We start from the raw sequence: 18,851 nt of genomic DNA on the forward strand, positions 1-18,851 counted from the left end.
ATATACCTACCATGTCGCCAACCGCTTTTATGTATATCAACTTGTAACCTTGTTGCTAAACTTTCATTATGTATGTAAACTTGTAACCTGTTCTGGGGTCTTTTGGAAGATACGGGGTAGGCAATTCCGGTCCGTGAGAGCAGGAGTCAAGTCAGGTTTTCAGGATCTCCACCATGAATATGTATGAGACGGATTTGCATGCACTGCCTCCTTGAGATGCAAATCTTATCTCATGCGTATTTATTGTGGAGATCCTGAAAACCTGACCTGGCTCCGGCTCTCGAGGACCGGAATTGCCTACCCCTGGAACATCGAATAAATAAATAAATTTGGGACCGATTCATTCAACAGCAAGTTGGTGAACGTTTGGACCATGTCATGCTGAAGCCTCACTAAAACACTCATTTTAAAAACTCTTCTTCATCCACTATGTCCAAGTCTTATAATGTCCCAGATAGTTGGGGTACTAGTAAATAATAACCATACCAGCATCAAGTAATGCCATGTGAAAGCAATAATATAAGATCACAGAAGTCTGCCGAGAAACAGATTCCACTTGTAATTAAGGAACTGGGGGCATGGGGATTTGTTTCAGACTGGTAGCCCCCCTGTTTCTGAAACAAGCATCAGACAAAATCAGAATGACATATTCAGATAGCTCCATGTCATAAAGGATGGGCTGAGCCAGTCCTGCTTTTACCCCAGTGCATCTAGGGACTTGTAGTTCCAGTTGCTCTGAGTAACGAAGAACAAATCTAGACGTTAATGAATTCAATGTGGCAGGGTAGGATCACGAATGACGCAGACCGTCTCTCAATGACATGAAGCTGTCTGGCCATTTTAAAGATCATCAGGGTAGTGCTGTAGACTGCTGGTTTCTATTAACTACAATCAATCCAGCAGCCCAACAACGAAACAAGCATTTTCAGGCACTTTTCACAGCTCTAAAGGTTTTGGTTGCTGCACGACAAACCTTTTATTTTAAAGCTTCTCCAGTCGCACAGATCTGCACACGGCCAGGCTCTTTCCGAGAGCACCCCAGCCCGAGTTTGGCAACCGATGAGTTTTTGATTGCTGTCCTTTCAGTGTAGGCCAAAAAACAAACAAAAAAAAAAATCCCTGCCCACTCTGTCTTATTTTTGGTCCGATTCCAAGCAGAGTTCGTCTCTGGCTGGCAGCTCGTGCCATGCATAGACTACAAAGAAAAAAGAGCAGTTTGGCTCCAAGATGGCCGCCCTAGTTAAGTAGTCACAGCACACACAGCTCTTCCTTTCTCAAGAGAGAAAAAAAAAAAAAAGAGTGCGCTGGGCCAGGAGGCAGCCATCTTTGTTCTGCCCATGACTGCACAGTACCCAAGGATGCCCGTCTGCCTACTTCCATTCCTGGCGCAGGAGCAGGGGAGGGAAAGAACTGGCCAAGCGGCCCAAGGCCAACAGAGCCATCTGTCCCTAAAAGGAGAATCTGACTATATTGGACTTCTAGAGACTTTCTCATGGCCAGCGCAACTCAGACTTGCTGGTCTTAAAGGGAAAGTGTGCCCCTGCTGGCACGAGGTTGCATTTCAGACTGTTTCCATGGGATTTCTGGAATTATTGCCAAAGAAATTTTTTAAAAAAATCTATTTAATCTCAAGACAATATATTAAAAAGGGAGGGGGAAACAATTTGCAAAAATCATTTAACATGCTGTCATAGCTTCAGTTTTTTCAAACATTTTTAAACTTGTTAACAAGCAAAAATTTGAGTATGAAGCTTAGCTGCAATATTGGCCATCTCTCTCCCATGTACTGCTTCAAATTAACTAAGGCAGGAGTTCTCAACTCAGTCCTCAGGCCAGTCAAGTTTTCGTGATACACACAATGAATATACATGAGATATATCTGAGCGCACTACTCCTTTTGTATGCAAATCTCTCTCATGAAAGTAGATCGATTTGTCACTCCGTCAAAAATGACAAAGACTAGGGGACACTCGATGAAGTTACAGGGAAATACTTTTAAAACCAATAGGAGGAAAAAATTTTTTCATTCAGAGAATAGTTAAGCTCTGGAACGCGTTGCGAGAGGTTGTGGTAAGAGCGGATAGCGTAGCTAGTTTTAAGAAGGGTTTGGACAATTTCCTGGAGGAAAAGTCCATAGTCTGTTATTGAGAAAGACATGGGGGAAGCCACTGCTTGCCATGGATCGGTAGAATGTTGCTACTCTTTGGGGGTTCCAGAATCTTGCTATTCTTTGAAATTCTGCATGAATACTCTGGAGTTCTGGAATGTTGCTACTCCTTGGGTTTTGGCCAGGTACTAGGGAACTGGATTGGCCACTGTGAGAACCGGCTACTGGGCTTGATGGACCATTGGTCTGACGAGCTTACTAATCCAGTCCTGGCTTTATCCTATTCTTTTGCAAAACAATTCCAAATCCATGCACAGAAGAGGGTAAAACTAGAGCTGAATTAGGAAGCTCCTAATGACAAACTGCCAGGTGGCAAATCTAAGTGGCAGGTCCAGATTACATTATGACATAGAGCTCAGATGGCAACCGTATAGCTGCAGCTATTGCGACACCTCCATTAGTGCAGAGCATGTTGGCAGACTATCCCATGATAAAAGAATGAAGTCATCCACAAGAAAGAGTTACCAGAGGGATCCTGGCCATCTTTTCCATTCTATTCAATGGTCGATATACTACTTTTCCCTTTGGAAATCAAAGTAAAGTACAGTGAAACCATCTGTATCAGTTGTAGTGATACAGATAGTGTTTTTAGATGGAGGGCATACAGGTTGTCATGCGGTCATATTGCTCCGCAAGAAGTGGCAGGAAATCCCTGGTTTATTGAGAGCCAGTTGTGCTGATTCTGAACGGTGCTGGTGGTCCTCAAATTTTAAATGCCAACTGTGACATTTAAAATAATATCTGTAATAGTGGTGATGATTATATAGATCAAACAGTGACCATCAACCACTAGGTATATAGTTTTGGCTGGTTTTACATATCTATTAGATTCAGTGGCATAGATACTATTGAGTGAGCCCAGGGCAGCTTGAAGTTGGACCCCCCTGATGTGACCGTGTGGATCTGGTCTCCTCCTTTCTCCCCCGCCCACCACACGCTGCCATGGTTGTGGCATTGTCAGCGCTGAAGGCAGTCCCTGAAGAACGAGTTACATTTTGAAAGCTGTTCTTAAGTCGGATTTGTATGTAACTCAGAATGTATAGATTTTAAGATTCTTGCTGCTTCCCTCTGCTCCCAGCTGACAAAAGGGTCAACTGTCCCTCTAAGGTACAGCATGCACAACCACACACTGTTCTTAATGTGGCCAGGCATCATTCCTAAACCCGCTGCAGGAGAAGTGTAGGAGTCTCTGCCACTGGAAATACTGCTCAGTGAAATCAAATTAAGCCACAACCGCGTTCTTAAGTACGAGTCGTACTTAAGTCAGATGTCTGCAACTCGAGAACTGGCTGTAGTTGTTTTGTTGTCAAAGTTAGGGAGGGGCAACCCCACCCCTTCTCCTCTCCCCCCACCAATGATTGGCCAACTCAAATGTACAACCCAGGAAGCTGTGTTCTATCACTTTTTTAACCACCTTATCAATTACACACAATCGCCCAAAGTGAAAGAAAGGCAGTTACATGGCATGACCTCTCAGAGGATGTGATGGGTAGGGCTGAATTTAAGATTGGGGGGTGGGTAAAGTGTGCATGAGTTCTCCTTGGTCTGGATGTGTTTTTCCTGTTTAGGCGGTTGCTCGGATAGCTTGGTCCGTTTCCATTTACGGCTTTGAATAGGGTGCAGTAGAATTTGAATTGTACGCGTGCTTGTACTGGGAGCCAGTGTGAATCTCGGAAGGCGGTGGCAATGTGATCATATTTTTGCAACGAGTAAATCAGTCTAAGAGCTGTATTTTGGTCATTGTTGTCATCTGCACCAGAAGTAAGTAGATCTTTAAAGCCTCAATGTTTTATGGTGGTCTAAGAAAGGATATTTAGATGTGGACATTATACGACTTTTACGTTGAATAATTTTTCTTCCCTGTGTTTCACTTAGCAAGAGTTATTCTTGTGAATTGTATTTGAAAATTATAAATAAAAAAAATAAGCCTCAATATTTTTATGTAACAATTCTGGTTTTTCATTTTAAGAGAAAGTTTACTGTTTCTGCTTTAATAACACCATTTTTGATTCATCGTTGCCGGTGTTAAACGGCCTCCCTTCCCCCTTGTTTTTTCCTTCCCCTACTTCCCGCCCTTTCAATTTTTGATGTCATTTAAAATCTCCTTCTATCCCTCAGTTCCTCTCGTATCCAACTTGTCCATGTCCTTGTCCAGTCTTCAATTTGCCCGCTACTATTTTTACTTTTATATTTTAAAAATTTTTGTATTGTAAACCGGCCAGACACTTGTCGATGGTTGGTATACCAAATTATAAATAAACTTGGAAACTGAGTACTATTATTCACATAGAATTTTGTTTTCTATTTATTTAGATAGGGATATTTTTGTAAGAATTTATTGGATATTGTTTGAAAACCCTTGGAGTGTGGTGGTCTCCTGTCTTGTGGTGGGTTTTTTTTTTTTTTCCAGACCCTTGATGATATGGGTTCCAAAGGATAGCTTGTGTGTCCATGAACCAAAGTATTGAGATCTGTTTTTCTCCACGTTGTCTTTTATTAAGAACATAAGAACATAAAAACATAAGAAATGCCTCTGCTGGGTCAGACCCGAGGTCCATCGTGCCCAGCAGTCCGCTCACGCGGCGGCCCAACAGGTCCAGGACCTGTGCAGTAATCTTCTATCTATACCCCTCTATCCCCATTTCCAGTAGAAATTTGTCCAATCCTTTCTTGAATCCCAGTACCGTACTCTGCCTTATAACGTCCTCTGGAAGCGCATTCCAGGTGTCCACCACACGTTGGGTAAAGAAGAACTTCCTAGCATTTGTTTTGAATCTGTCCCCTTTCAACTTTTCCGAATGCCCTCTTGTTCTCTTATTTTTTATTATTTATCAAGTCTAGAGATTTTGTTTGAATGGTGGTTCCAACTATACTTAAAAACAGCACGTTTTCATTTGATATAGTTGTACGATTTTAGACTAGAATAAACTTTGATATAGTTGTACGATTTGATATAGTTGTACGATTTTAGAAGAGAATAAACTTCCACGTGTTACCAACAGAATTCATTATACAATTTTGCTACTTGTTCTCAAAGTTCTAACAAATAGCATTTCACCAGCTATTTCTGTCTCTCTACATTTACATCGACCTGTAAAGATCCTTGTGCTTCTCTTCAACGCATCTGCCAGATGTTCCATCATTTCGGTTGATCAGGCTTGAAGAATCTAGAACGTCAGCTTTTTTTATGTAGTAGGACCTAAGTTACGGAACGAGCTGCCATTTCAGGTTAGAGCAATTAGATCAATGCCAGCGTTGAAAAAGATTTTAAACATGACACTATTTCAACAGACATTTGGTGGGATCCCTTCTGAAAGTTAAGGTTACATTAACCCCCCCCCTCCTCTACGAAACTGCGATAGCAGTTTTTAGCGCGGTGAGTCACACCGAATGGCCCGCGCTGCTCCCGACGCTTACAGAGTCCAGGAAGCAGCTACCAGGGGGGTATAAGAGGAAGGACCACAGCAAGGTTTAGAGAGCCCAGGGGAGAAGGCAAGAGAGATTCCAGACCTCCTACTTGGCTAAGATAAGCCAACTACTTTTGCTGAAGTGGCTGGGGCCAGAACTGGTTAACTGACTAGAGAAAACTGTTGCAACTTGTGTTTGGAGCACAGCAGCCACTGGCCGCAAAGAGTATCTTGGGTCCTGCAAGTCACAGGCCCATTTGAAGACTTTTACTTTTGACTAAGCGACTATGGTTTCTGAATTAATAGAGTTCCGTTGTATGTTCCCTGCATGCAGAGTTACCGTATTTATAAAGAGACCAGGACGTGATGCCAGAAGGGAGCCAAGTTTGGAGCAAGCCGCAAGTGGAAGATGCTACTCACACCAGCTAACATGTCAAGAGGTATGAGGGGCGGGGAAGAGGTAGGGGGGTGCGCAACATGGTGATGCTGGCTGCCACGGCTCCAGGTGCCAGCCTCCCTCACTATGCCACTGCACACAATTCATTTCCACAATGTATGGGGCCCTTTCACTGAACGGTATTTAGCCCAAATGCGGTTTCAGTGGGAATGCACTGCTTCTCAAGATATTCCTAATGAATATGTACGAGAAAAATTTATATGCCTACTGCCTACTTTATAGGCAAATCTCACTCATGCATACTGAGGGATATCATGAAAACTCAACTAGCTGCGGGGATCCCCCAGGATAGGGTTGCCAGATATCTTCTTTGAAAAAAAAAAAAAAAAAAAAGAGGACGCCTGGCCCCACCCCGTTCCGCCTCCGCCCCATTCCTCTCCCAGCCTCGCCCCTACACAAACCTCCCCGAACTTGAAGGCCGCATTTGGAAGCATTTGTACATATGCAGACTTTGACGCAATGATGTCACATGCATGCCTCTGAGCTCAGAACTTCCAAAACCCAGACAAACTGCTGGGTTTTGGAAATCCCTCCGGGCGCCAGGACAGTCCTCTAAAAAGAGGACATAGACAAGTTTAAGAACCACTGGACTACTGCAAAGCATATTAATGTGTTTTGCAGCATTTTTTTTTCCTGTTTTTTGCACACCAGTGGCATGTCTACCCAATACAATTCAGCAGTGGCTGCCTTGCTCCCCTCTCTTCTATATCTGGATCCATAATTTGCCCCACTCACCCACCCATGATCTGGCAACGCCCCCCCCCCCCTCTCGCTACATATCCCTTTTCTCAGTGAACCTCATCACATTCGCTGGCAGGGCAGTGATGCGCATCTGCTGCCTCTGCTGGCCCCACAGGCTTTCATCTGCCACATTCTGGCCTGCTGATGTCACTTCCGGTTTCCTCTCTGGCAGGACACGGCAGAAGGAAGCCTGACAGCCAGCAAAAGCAGTGAATGTGCATCATTGCTGCCGCCGGCCCATGAACCAGTCAAGGTACACTGGAAGAGAGTTCCTGGACACGGTGGAAAGGGGAGGGGGGCAGTAAATGCCAGATCCAGGGACAGAGGAGAGGGAGCAGGATAATGGGGTGGGGGATAATTTGGGAAGGTCCAGACAACTGTGGGAATGGAACTTGTATACCACTTTTTTGTGGTTACACATTCAGAGCGATTTACATATATACAGGTGCTTATTTTGTACTGGTGGCTAAGTGACTTGCCCAGGATCACGGAAGTAGCGCTGGGATTTAATTCCACAACCTCAGGTTGTTGAGGTAGGGTTACAAGATGTCCAGGAAAACCCGGACATGTCCTCTTTTTAGAGGACTGTCTGGGTGCCCAGATGGATTTTCCAAACCTGGCAGTTTGTCCAGGCTCTGGAAGGCCCCGAGCTTGGGGGCCATGTTTGTAGGGCCTCCGAGCATGTGCGGCTGGGATGCGATGACATCACACGCATGCACACAGGCCGTCCAGTCGCGGTCCGGACTCGGGGGAAGAAGAGATGAGTTTTGGAGGGGTGGGGATGGGGCATGTCCGGGTAAATCCGTCACGGGGTTGGGTGGAGGTAGAATGGGGCAGAGATGAGGCAGGGCCACGTATCCTTTTTTTTTTCCGGAAGAATTCTGGCAACCCTATACTGAGGCAGCAGCTGTACCACTAAGCCACTCCTCACCTCAGTGTCTAGCTATGCTACTGATGCACACTACATACGCGGTAACAATTTTTTAAAAAAATACTTTTGCAGAGGGGTATATCATGGGCAGGGAGTGTGCGTTCCTGAACTATCCAGCTATCGTGTTCCGATTAGCATGCACTAACTGGGCAGTGCAGACTTAATGCAGGAGCACTTAGAACATAAGATTTGCTGCTGCTGGGTCAGACCAGTGGTCCATCATGCCCAGTAGTCTGCTCAGGCGGAGGCTCTTAGGTCAAAGACCAGTGCCCTATTTGAGTCTAGCCTTACCTGCGTATGTTATGTTCCAGTGGGAACTTATCCAACCTTGTCTTGAATCCCTGAAGGGTGTTTCCCCCTATAACAGCCTCCGGAAGAGTGTTCCAGATTTCTACCGCTCACTATGTTAATTTTTTTGCAGGGTGGTTGATCGCTGGAATAGTCTTCCACTACAGGAATAGTCTTCCACTACAGGTAATTGAGGCCAGCAGCGGGCCAGATTTTAAGAAAAAGTGGGATTGGCATGTGGGATCTCTTCACGGAGGAAGTTAGGGGGTGGGTCATTAGTGTGGGCAGACTAGATGGTCCGTGGCCCTTTTCTGCCGTCAGTTTCTCAGTTTCTATGTTTCTAATGACAATATTAGCGTACAACCTGTAAATCAAATACCCTGAAAGTATGGCATTAAATCTGCACTTTCTGCACTAGAAAGTCCTAAGTTAGAACACAGTAAGCTCAGATTTCAACAAACTTTAGTCAAAGGACTCCTATGTCCGAGATGCCGCACAGTGGTTAGACCTGCAGCCTCAGCACCCTGGGGTTGTGGGTTCCAACCCACGCTGCTCCTTGTGACTCTGGGCAAGTCACCCAATCGCCCCTTTGCCCCAGGTACATTAGACAGATTGTGAGCCCAATGAGACAGACATGAAAAAATGCTTGAGTACCTAAATAAATTATTGTAAGCCATTCTGAGCTCCCCTGGGAGAATGGTATAGAAAGTTGAATAAATAAATAAGTGACTTCTCCAGAGCTGAGATGCACATTGAGAAGAACCATCCAAATCAGTCACTAGATGCTAGGGTCTACCTTGGGGGGGGGGGTCATCGTGGACAATATGCCAATGTGCGAAAGTGGCCAAGAAAGCGAACAAGATACTAGGAATTATTAGAAAAAGGATGGTAAACGAGACTAAGGATGTTATAATGCCTCTGTATCGCTCAATGGTGCAACCTCACCTTGAGTATTGCGTTCAGTTCTGGTCTCGATATCTCAAAAAAGATACAGCGGCACTAGAAAAGGTTCACAGAAGAGCGGCCAAGATGATAAAGGGGATGGAACTCCTTTCTTATGAGGAAAGACTAAAGAGGTTAGGGCTCTTCAGCTTGGAAAAGAGACGGCCGAGGGGAGATAGGATTGACGTCTACAAAATCCTGAGTGGAGTAGAACGGGGACAAGTGGATCGATTTTCTTTTTTTTTTTTACTGCCTCAAGATTTACAAAGGCTAGGGGACACTCGATAAAGTTACAGAGTAATACTTCTAAAACCAATAAGAGGAAATATTTTTTTCACTCAGAGAATAGTTAAGCTCTGGAACGCGTTGCCAGAGGTTGTGGTAAGAGCGGTTAATGTAGCTGGTTTAAAAAAGGGTTTGGACAAGTTCCTGGAGGCAAAGTTCATAAACTGCTGTTGAGACAGACATGGGAGAGGCCACTGCTTGCCCTGGATCAGTGGCATGGAATGCTGCTACTATTTGGGGTTTGGTCAGGTATTTGTGACCTCGATTGGTCTCCCTGAAGACGGGATACTGGGATAGATGGACCATTGGTCTGAATGATCCAGTAAGGCTATTCTTACATTCTTATGAGAGTCTTGGATGAGCACAGAGGCAGCTTTGTTAAAGCACATGCTCTTCATCATCTTTTATTTCCTGTCTGGGTCCTTCCTGGTTTCATATCTTTACTGAGAGTAAGGTGGATGCCTGAACTGCCATAGGCAGAGGCAGTAACAATAAAGCAATGGCAGAATTGAAGGATGCACAGGGCAGGGAGTAAGGCGATAGATTCTATGGTATTACTGGACCCTAGGTCAGCACATTTAGAATCAATCAGAAATACTGCTTTTTATTTTCTGGCTCATTCCTTAAAGCATGTACTACCAGGTCATATTTGCTCTTAGAGCAATCTTTTACTCAGTTTAAAATTCGCAATTGGAAGAGTTATGATCGATTTAATTATGCTTTCTGGTGGGCAAACTTATGTTCTAGCTACAAATATGAAAGAATGAATGCTGAAATTTTAGGATATAGTAGTACATTTGAAAGGGTGTGGAGCCCATTGACCTCATTTATGGAGTCACAATAGCTGTCATGTACCTTTTCTTTTTAGCTGTCCTCCTTACATATCCAGGGTGGGAGGGAGGGAGGGAGATAGGAAAACATTATAATTATTATTCATTATATCTATTTTATTGAAATTATACATGTGGTTTTATTTTAGTTAAGGGGAGTAGGGGTGTGTGAAAATGTTTGTTTTTGAAATATTTGTATATTTAAAGTGCTTTTGTTTGATTCGTTTATGTTTAAATTCACTGTATTGCACTGTTAATAATTGAAAACTAATAAAGATTTACCAAAAAAAAAAATAAAAAAATTTAAAATTCTTCTGAAAACTTTTTTCCGTTGATAGGCTTTTCCAACTGGTTAACCCTTACTGATCGGTGCTGTGGGAGAGTACTAGGCAGGTCTGTTATGTATTTATTCTCTGTGTGATTGATAAGATGCTCGTGACCTTTCCTGTCAATTTTGGAGTTCTTTTTTCTACGCAGTGTTTAATTTTAACTCTGTAAACCGCTTAGATCCTTTGCTGGTACAGGAGCTATAGAAAGTAAAATTAATAATACAGTAATAACAACACAGCTGGAGCTGAAGGAGTATCTGTGTGGAGGGGGGGGACGGACAACCGAGCAGAATGCGAGTCAAGAATTTTATCTGATGACAATTGCAGTATTATCAGCAAACAAACTTGTGGGGCAAATATCTCAGCAGTCAGCTTTTTAAAATAATTTTCACTGAATTCAGGGCAATATTATAAGGCTTCACAAGCTGATACCTGGATTGCATTTGTGACAATGGCTCTCCCTATTTTTAGCAAAAAAGGCACCTTCACTAGAAATAAAGTCTGATTCACGCCTCGATGGGGCAAGGGATTGGGGAGTGTTGATGGGACACAAAGTTGCATCATTATAAATATTTTCAGAAATTACCATTTTGGCTCTTAAGAGGGAAGAGAGGGAAAGGAGAAGTTAAAGCACTCTCCAAAGGAAACAATTAGCTTTTGTGTTTGATTAAAAGAGGATGAATCAGTTGTGACGTGAAAAGGACAACAGATGCCTTTCATACAGAGACATTAACCACTTTGAAGCCCTGGGAAAGGGTTGTGTTAGTACAGTACTGGCTCTTAGCATGGTGGTCGCATGAGGAAGGGCACATCTCCTATCTGACTCCAGGCTCCTGCTAAGTTTCCTCTCCTTCCCGCACACAAGACCCCCACTTTCTAAACATTTCTCATGCATAAGAAGACTTTGAAACATGGAATCGCTCAGAATCCTGAGAAACAAATGCTTCCTGCTCTAAGGTCCCTTATTTTTACACCTCACTCCTTATCTCCTTTCAGCCATTTTACCTCAGGCTCCTCACTTGGCCCTGTGGTAAAATGGCTGACTGCTACAAACAAGTCTTCCCATATCCTCTGATACGAGAAGACTCTCTCACTGCGAGGTAAAATGGCTGCCCCTCACACAAAGCTTCCCGTGTCCCTTGATATGCAAAAGACTCTCTACGTCTTAAAGTAAAATTGTTGCCCACGAGACAAGACTTCTTATCTCCCCTGACAAACTAGGACTTTCTCAGTCCTAAGGTAAAATGGCTGTTTGCCACTCAAGATTTCTCATCTCTCCTGATGCACTAGGTCTCTCGATCCTGAAGTAAAATGGCTGCTTGCCACAAACAAAGCTTTACTATCTTCCAATGCATGAGGAATTTCTGTCAGACCTGAGGAAGCATAGCTGCCTGGCACAAAAGGCTTCCTGTCTCTCCAATACACTAGAATTTTCTCTCCATCTGAAGATAAAATGTCCGCCTGACCTACAAGTGTCCCATCTCTCAATTCACTAACACTCCCTTGGACCTGAGGTAAAATGGCTGACAACCACACTAGACCTCCTATCCCCCTAACATATTAGGACTCTTTCAGTTTCAAAGTTAAATGACTGACTGCTGCAAGCAAGGTTTCCGATCTCCCCAGAATACCAGGATTTTCTCTTAACGTTTAGATAAAATGGCTGACTGTTTCAAACAGGGTTTCTCATCTCCTCTGATACATTAGAATTCTCAGTTCCAAGGTAAAATGGATGATTGCCATAATCAAACTTTCAGCCTCCACTCACATGCTAGAGCTCTCTCTCAGTCCTAAAGTACAATGGCTTATTGCCACGATGTTTCCATCTTCCTACATGTGCCAGGCCTCTTTCTCAATCCCAAGGTACAATGGCCAACTGCCACGAGGCTCTTTACCTCCCTTCATACATGCTAAGGACTCATTTTCTCTCACTCGACTTGGTCCCAAAAGGTAATGGCTGACTACCACAAGACAAAAGACATGAATAAAAGTCATCAAGAAATTAAACCTGAACCAGAACCTTAACAGTTAAAATTAAAATTTTAAAAAAAAGGTGAGACAGTGTCCAAGAATCCATAATATCAAATGTAAATAGAAAGCAGTCTTTCAGCAATGGTTGGAGACTCCTGTAGGACTGGAGGCAGGAGGGGGTTCAGGGAAGGAGAAGCACGTCCATGGCTTCTGAGTCTCCTGCTCTCCCTGTGGAAGCAATGCAGCAGCCATGTTGGATTCTAACAAGCCAGCATGAGGAGGAGACACACGATTCCCTCTATCAAACGAGTCCGGGAAAATCACTAGCTCTTCTCTTTAGGGTTAAAAAAAGTTTCAATCTTTGTATTTAAAAACATAAATAAGTAAAATATAAAGCTCGATACTGACGACGCTCGTCTGTGACTGACTAAATTGAAAAGAGGAAGCTGACAACACACTGGGGACGTAGAAGGCAGCATATAGCCAGCTGGTACCAGCTGCGCTTTAAAGACACCATCTTGCTCCCTTCAAAGATAATTCCATTACATTCCACCCCCTACCAACTTCCCCCCCCACCCCACCCCAATCCTAGATTTTACCCTTTTCTGTAGGGCGAAGGCTTTAGAAATTTCTATAGGCCAATTTCGAGAGAAAACATTTTCTCTTTTTTCCAATTTCCTCTCCCCTTTTACAATTTGGAGCTAAAAAGACAAGCATCGCCGAGATGCCAAGAGTGACACGAGGGAGGCACAGAAGGCCGACGGGCACAAAGAAAAGCTGGCAGACTAGTAGAAAAAAAAGCACAAATAAATCAGTAAATATAAAAATTGACCATATTCTGGATTCATATACACTGCTCACTTTTGATAAAGTACAGCACAAACCCTGGCTTTTCAGATTGCTTTTAAAATACATTTACAGTCAAAATAATGTTTTTGCCAAAGAAAAAGGACATTTTGCACACACATACACACAACTGCAGATGGAACAAATATATCTTTTGTGATCAAAGTGGCTTACACAATAAAGGCCCATATCTCGTCCTGCCCGAGTTCCTCTGTTCTCCTGGCATGGGTTATCAGAGTTGGGTTCAGAAAACAGCTGTGAAGTGGGCTGCGCTGCCTTAAAATACCTGGATGCAAAGGACACGAAACGGGTATAACCGGGGCATCATTCTCTGAGCTGGGGCTGCCGCCGATAAAGATCAACCAGAATCCAAAGCGAAAGGATAAAACAAACCCCAAAAAAAGACTGTTTCTGTGTACTGGCCTGGTAAAGGAAGAGAGAGAGAGACACACAGCAAGAAAGGAGAAAGTATGAGGAGGAGAGTGAAGGAGACAGAGGGAGAGAAAGACCGGAAGAAAGGGAGAAAAAGCCTAAGAATGAAGGAGAAAGCGCGCAAAGCAGAAGAGACCAACAGCGAACGTTGCACTTAAACGGGGAAGTGGCAGCAGGCCCAGAAAGCCTTAATTTCAGCCTGCTATAATTCCCCTTTTACATACTCCCTGCCCACTCTGGCCCCGCTGCCAAGTCAGGGAGCTGGCACGGATTTCCATCCAGCCTCAAAACAAAAGCCGTCACCCGGCCCTTGAATAGACACTGACAGTAAACAAAATGACATGCTCATCTTCTGCATATTAATTCCGAAAGAAGGGAAAGAAACTCACAGACAACCCTCACCCCCCCCCCCCCACAACGCAAACGCACATACACACACACATATACATATTCTCCCTCCCTCCCCACCACCTACCCCAATCGGCCATGTGCATAACTTACAGCTGGAGGGAAGCCTTTAAAAGAAAAAAAAATTATATTTCTATCCACATCAGGAAAAAAACCCAGCAGAATAAAAGAGTGAATAAGCAGGCCTGTCATAGATCTTCAGTGCCTTTCACGGCAGGCTGTAACCACATTCAGTGAAGGGAGCAGGCGCCTTTGGCTGGGGCTGCCGAGAGTCAGGGGGTTTCAAGCCCATTGCAAGGAGTTGGCACAGATCCCAGGTAGAACTCGCTCGCACATCCAAAGGCCCTGGCAATCTTTCACAAGCTCCTTCTTAGCTCACCCAGTCGCCGCGCCAGTGCAGAATGGTACAGATGAGACTATTAAGTGTCGGGTTTTCCCACGCAAGGTAAGAAAATACAAGACTCAGAAGCCCCGCAGTGCTGACCTGGGTCTGCTGCTACTTAGAGCTTTCTGGCCAGATCTCCAGGACCTGTAGCTTCATTGGTTACAAATGAGCATGGCACGTAGAGCTGTCAGAGAGACCAGTTCAAGCAAGAAAAAAATTCAGTTCTGCCCAGGACAAGACCAAGGAGACAGATAGACCAGCATAAGCTCCCTCTCTTCCCTCACCACTGGATCCTTCCAGACCACTGTGTACGAAAGGAAACATTTTACACTAGCACAAGAATTAACATCCAATTAGCGAGGCGTTTAACGAGTAGAACAGAATTCTCAGCTGCCACGTTGCTTTGGTTCATTCATTTTGTCTTTGACAGGCATTGCAAAAGCTACCCTGACTGGAGTAACATCATTCTGTCAGGCCCCCCCAGCTAGAGTGATGTCATTCTGTAAGGTCCCCAACTGGAGTAATGTCATTCTTCCAGAAGTAATAATCACCCATAGAGCATAAAACAATTCTTGTTTAATTCCTTAGTTCTCAGATGGGAAAGTTCTGTGCATTCTATCCCTGGCCAACTTTATATCTGTGACTCCTCTTTTCCAGTTTATACTCTCTGTTGGCACTCCCACGTTTTTCTCTCCCTCATTTTCTGCTTCTACATTTCCCTATAATGGCTAACTTCCTACTTCCACTTCCTCTCTCTCCTCTGTCCATGCTGCTACTTCCTCTCTCCTCATGCAGGTCTCCATTTTCCTTCCCTTCCCTACTCTGTCCTCAAGTTTTTCCACCTCAAGATCACCCTTCCTTTTCTCTCTCCACCTCATTTTTTTGGCATCTGTTATTCCAGCAGCACTCTACTACTTTCTCTTCTGCTCTGTGCCAGGCTTTCTTCCGAGGTCTCCTTTCTCTTCTCTCTTTCTGAGCTGGCCTCTTGTTTTGTCTTCTCTCACACCTCCCCTTCTCTGTCGCTCTCCCCCTTCATGCTTCCTTGTTGGAGGACTGCCTGCTCTGTGCTTGTAAAAGTTTCAACACTGACGTTCAGTCCAACCTCCTTGGCACAGTGTCAAGAAATGCTCCTTTTTTTTCTGGCCTGCAAGCACTACAGTTTTTAAGGAAGAAACTCAGTTCAGAATGATTAGAAGTATGATGCTTTGATTGGAGGAGAGGACAGTGGCCAGTGAGCCGCTCCAGAGACGGCATAAAGAGTTCTCATCCCTAATAAGAGATTTATCTATATCATCTTATTAACCAAGGTCTCTTTCTTCTAAAATTGTGCCCAATTTACTTTAGAATTCATAGAACCACCACAATGGTCTCTCAACTAGCAAAATGGTCCACAATTTCTCCAGTCTTTCAAGCACAGGATTACTCCCTCAGCAGGTGATGGAAATCTATTTCTCCTTAACCTTATTGGATGTCCCTTGCTTTATTTGTTGTTCCAACAGAAAGCTTAGCTACGAGATCCGATAGGATCTATAAGAACATAAGAATAGCCTTACTAGGTCAGACCAATGGTCAATCAAGCCTAGTAGCCCGTTCTCATGGTGGCCAATCCAGGTCCCTAGTACCTGGCCAAAACCCAAGGAATAGCAACATTCCATACAGAATCTCAAAGAATAGCAAGATTCCGGAATCCCAGAGAGTAACAAGATTCTAGAATCCCAAAGAGTAGCAACACTCCATGCTACCGATCCAGGGCAAGCAGAGGCTTCCCCCAATAACAGACTGGACTGTTCCTCCAGGAACTTGTCCAAACCTTTCTTAAAACCAGCTACGCTATCCTCTCTTACCACAACCTATTAATTGATCCATAGAGCAACGACGACCAGGCTAAAGAGTCTTTCAGCATGGGTAATACCCTGCATTCCCATTTATTAACATAGCTTTCCCAGCAAAAATACTGTTATTCTTTCACTGGCTTTGAAAAATAGACCAGTCTGTGGTATGATCTTATTGTAGATGGTCTTCAGGGGCTAGGAATGCTTCTATAGCTTCAAAATTAAAATCATGGTTCATTGATATTTATATTTCAGAAAAAGATGACTAAGAGCTGAGACAGTCCCTTCCCTCCCCCCAGGAGGGAGTGCTGGAGCAGAAAGAAAAATGACTGAAGTGGTGATGGTAGGGTGGAGGTCTAAAGGGAGAGAATGCCAACATTTTTGCTTTGTGTTCCTCAACATCATGTAGGACCCTTCAAATGAAAGGGATTGAAGGGAAAACCACAGCTATTGAGAAGTTCCCGTATTTGGCAACAAACCTTCTTTGCTCGTTTGTTTATTTGCATATTGCCAACAGGCTTATCAAGTTGAGTCCCTCAGATGCAGCACCATTTCTCTGTAGAAGAACTGTTCTTGCTTGCATGGGATGCCTAAGAACCACAGCCAGGTGGAGATACCTTAAAGTTACTTTAGGAGATAATTAACGTAAGTAGAATTAGGGTTCACCCCCCTCAATATAATCCGAGCCTTTCAGAGTTCTATTGGAACCACGAAGCAAAAATTATATATATTTGGAGGACAGGCCAACAAACACATTTTTGAAACTTTCTAAGCGCTGCTTTAACCATCAGGAAGACTGGCAGGCTGGCATCTGTAATTAAAGCAACAGGACAGGTCCAGGCAACCGCACAAGTGTCATCATTTGCTTTTACCCACAGGGAGGGGAGGAGAACTCGGCAATTTCCAATGCGTCAGCTGGTGGATTTGCCTGGGGATTGCAGGTGAAAGCTTTTGGAAAGAGCCCTCATTATAAATACAGTGCAATGGGCATATAAGACGTAGTTAATAAGAGCAGGCAGCGAGGGGGCCAGGCTAGTGCGGGATCGGGGCGGGACTGGCTCATAATAGGACGGGGATGGGTGGAACTGGGCTGGTCTAAGGGGTCAGGATTTTACTAAAGTAAAATCGGGTAACCCTATTTTTAGGAGAGAAATTTCTCATCTGTTGTGCTGAAAGCAAGGACTCCTCTGAGTTATATGGGCCACAGTAAGAGGTTCCTATTCAGCCAACCCCTAATTCTGTAATCTTGGTGTCACCAGCCAGACTAAATTGATTGAACAGTTTCTTTAATAATGAAGCAAAAAAAAAAAAAAAAATACCAAACTTACAGTCAGATGGATTCAATACAGTTCAAGCCTGTCACATATCTTCTTACTCTACCAGCATATCAGAGTTAAGCTGGCCGTGTCCACCTTGTGGAGATGACACCGTTCTCCAGACTTACAAATAAACCTAAGCTGTGTTAGATGGTTAGAACTAAAGGGGGGAAAAACCTGCTGGGAGAATAATGCTTCACTCAGGTTTTCATGTAGCCATGTGCTCTGCAATATGGCCACTGCTCTCTTCCAGACTGGAGAAGGAGGCGGGCTTAGGCTCTATGGAGGCAGCCTAGCCCTCTGGGAATTTAAGTCCACAGAGCGACACATTACTTATACATCTATTAAACACTTAACTAGTTCTTGTACAAGAAACTGAGCAAATACTTGCATAACACGGGGGCAGAATATCTGTAAAATCAAAAAAAAAAAAAAAAAAGATTCCTGGGACTTCCATTTGAAATAGGGATGTTGTATTCAGAGGCAGCCTATGGGGGATACCGAGGGATTCAGGGCTATGTACGGAGACTCACTGTGGAACCTCGTTTGTACAGCCAATGGGGGTTGTAAAATGGGGCCATCTGTGAAAAACACAGTCCGCTCGTTGGCACAGCCAGCCTTCAGTTTTAGGCCCCACCACCTAATCGGACTTCTAGGAGGTGTGCAAAGTCATAGAAGAAAACAATAATTAAAATACAAATTTAAAAAGACAGGGGGCAACAGACTTTTGGAGACATAAAACCATAACAAATGGAAACAAAAGGATAATAGGCAGGAACTACAATCTCAAAGATAAAAGATAACAATTTAAGGAAAAAACAATAGGAGGGTAAATAAAAATACTATCATTCTAAGTCGCCCTTAAAAGGGCAGTTAAGTCTCAAAGGCATCATTAACTTTAGATAATCTAATCTACAAAGGTTAAATGAAAATTAATGCCTCCATAATTCATCAACAGATGGCAGCACTGATGTGTTACATGTGTTCACTTGTTCTTTGAAATCTCTTCTTTCACCTCAGTTGATGACACTTGGCTGTGTGAAGAGGTTGTTTTGCTATTGTGAAATGGAAGTATGCAGTGAGCATTTGGGGTGATTTAAACAATGTGCTGTGATTGAAATTTCTGATTGTTGAAGGAATCCCTCCAATTGAAATTCACTACCTCAGGCAGCTTAGTTCTATATGGGATTTGTTTTGATTATGTTTTAAAATGGGAGTTGCTGCGGGAAGAGGCTCCGACAAAGTAACAGGGACAGCTTCTGGGGTGGGGGGTGGGGGTGCGGT

Source organism: Geotrypetes seraphini, chromosome 13 (genome assembly GCF_902459505.1).
Source record: "Geotrypetes seraphini chromosome 13, aGeoSer1.1, whole genome shotgun sequence".
In the NCBI taxonomy this organism is placed as follows: domain Eukaryota; kingdom Metazoa; phylum Chordata; class Amphibia; order Gymnophiona; family Dermophiidae; genus Geotrypetes; species Geotrypetes seraphini.